A 2,461-nucleotide genomic window follows, 5' to 3' on the forward strand; every position below is an offset into this window, starting at 1 on the left:
CATCGTTTCCAGATAGTATCGATATATTTTTAAGGAATCTCGATACACTTTGGACAACCCTATCGCTATAAAAATTAGTTTGGCTGCATTGACATTGACGACTTATGTCGGTTTATGGCGGGATTGTTTTTCGTCAGAAGGTTTTAGAGTACGATATGAAAAAGGTAATATAAAATACAACGACCGTTCTAATTATTTTCCTGCAATTTCTAATATAAATGTTACATTTGTTTAGTCTGGAGCATGGAAGACGGTTTGTTTCCGTGAAAACGTCCGGAAAATGGAGAAGTACTTCCCTCAAGGATCATGAAAAAGGGCGCCTTTCCTGTGATTTTCGAAGGTAATAAATTTTTCTATACTAATTCTTAAAAAACTAATTTGCTGGGAATATTTAGATTAACATATTATGGCAAAATATATACAACATATTAGGTACATACATTTTTATCAAAATTGATCTGATATGTAACGAAATGTTTCTTTTTTTTCGCGGAATTTAGATCTTACATCATGAAAAACCTATTAGCAAATAATCACTGAACGTCATATGCTTAATCTGTAATAAACCAGCTGGTACTATTGGTGGTGATTAACTTGTGCTATTAATAATTTCATCGAGCCCAAGGTTTTTCGATAATTACTATAGGATCCGTCTGCTAATTTACGTCTACATACTAATGCATAATGATTTTGATTGTTAGTATTGTAGTAAAAGACCATACTAATAGATATAATAGATACAATGTGACTACGATACAAGATACTAAGTTTATGCTTTCTGAATCTTTGACCTGTGTTATGCATATGCCATTCTTTGTTTGTGGAACTAAAGGTATCAGAATAGTTTTTTCATCTTTAAAATTTGAGGTGCATTATTTTTTTTTTCAAGAAACATTAGTACATTATCTGAAAATAATGTTTAACTGGCATGATTAAAGGTACTTCTAATAGTGATTTTCTAGAGAATGTTTTGTTCTTGTAATTCCAACGATAAGTTTATGATAGTGCGTTTTTAGTTTGGTGTTGGTGAAACTAGATTTTATTTTGAATGAATCTGCCTCATTTTGTAATTTTTGTTGAATACCATTGAATTCTTAATATGTTGTGTTAATTACTAAATATTATGTTGAAGAATCTCTCCAAGTATATTTAGTTGTTTTATAACAATTTTAATATAATGGAATGTTTAGTATTATTGAAATACAACTTTTTTTGTTAATTACTTAATTATTAAGAACTTAATTATTGGTATAAATTGTTCAATTATTTCAGGAAACTTAGTATGCTTACTCTGATTTTGTAATTTCTATTGTTGAATTACTTAATTTTTTGGTGAGCGAACCATTATCACTACTCAACCCTAATATTATATTAGGGATCCAGCATACTTCATACATTTAAATTGTTTATTCTAGTTTAGTAGGTTTGACCCATTTTGCACTATGGAATTAGTTTTACTTTTTAATTACTCAATAGTATGGTTTGCATTGTATTTTATTATGATTTTATTAAAAAATAATTGTATTTTTTCTTTCATAATCAAACTTATGTCTATGTTGTTTTAATAAAAATTAGGAGTGTTTATGAATATTTATTCCAACATGTGGTATTTCCACTTTTGTTCACTCGTAATTTGCTTTATTTTAAAGATCTCAGTATTGATAGTTTTTAGTTTATTTATCAGTATTTATTATAGTTGTATAACCAGATTAAGTGTTATTTTTTATATTTAACGGTTTTCTTTTTTACTTTTTTGAAAAATGTGTATTTTCAATGCTAGAGTATTTTTTCAATTTTTAACTTTTTTTCTTATTTACAGGCGACTGACTTTCACTATGAACTTCAAAAGTTTCAAGTGCAGCTCAAGGTGAACTTTTAGATGAGGTGATATGGGAAGAGATGTGATATAAATGAAGATTTTTAATTTTACTCTGTATTATTTAATAAAACCTTCTAGTTTTTTGTCTTTTAATGAAGAACAGAACTTTTACAGATAAGGGTACCAGCAGCTGTTACACTCGTTCATCCCTGGAATCTGGTTATTTGGTCAGTTCTCTATTCGTTTTCTGTTTTGCCTGGATAATATAGTTTTTTGTCTTGCTTGGATAGTTTACTGTGCCCTGGACTATCTATCTTTGGTGGTTTGTGGTCTATTTGTTGGTTTTTGCTTTAGTTTGGCAGCATATTTGGGGCAGTGAAACACTATGAAACAAATACTGTACTTTGGGTCCCAGAGATAACTATTTATCTTGTTTGGTCGTTCTCTCTTAGTTTTCAATTTGGTTAGGCAATGGATAATGAGGATAAATTAACTGTTATGAACCAAATTGTTTTGTTATACATTATACTTAGATGGTTACTATATGATGGATACTTAAGTTGTTACTGCAATTTGGGTAGGGGAGTTAACTGTCTCAGGTGGGTTGTTCTATCTTAATTTTCGATTTGGTTTGGTAGTGCA

At 29.3% G+C, this 2,461-nt stretch overlaps 1 long non-coding RNA gene across 1 annotated transcript; it reads left to right on the forward strand.

The window, feature by feature from the left end:
* LOC143200189 (uncharacterized) lies at positions 1 to 1,959 on the forward strand. The gene is made up of 3 exons (XR_013006660.1): positions 1 to 164; positions 236 to 340; positions 1,820 to 1,959. It is a non-coding gene; the product is annotated as an uncharacterized LOC143200189 (long non-coding RNA).
* The last annotated feature ends 502 nt before the right edge of the window (positions 1,960 to 2,461 follow it).

Source organism: Rhynchophorus ferrugineus, unplaced genomic scaffold (genome assembly GCF_030347505.1).
Source record: "Rhynchophorus ferrugineus isolate W39M unplaced genomic scaffold, kcgeb_rfMv2 rfM7, whole genome shotgun sequence".
Lineage (NCBI taxonomy): Eukaryota > Metazoa > Arthropoda > Insecta > Coleoptera > Curculionidae > Rhynchophorus > Rhynchophorus ferrugineus.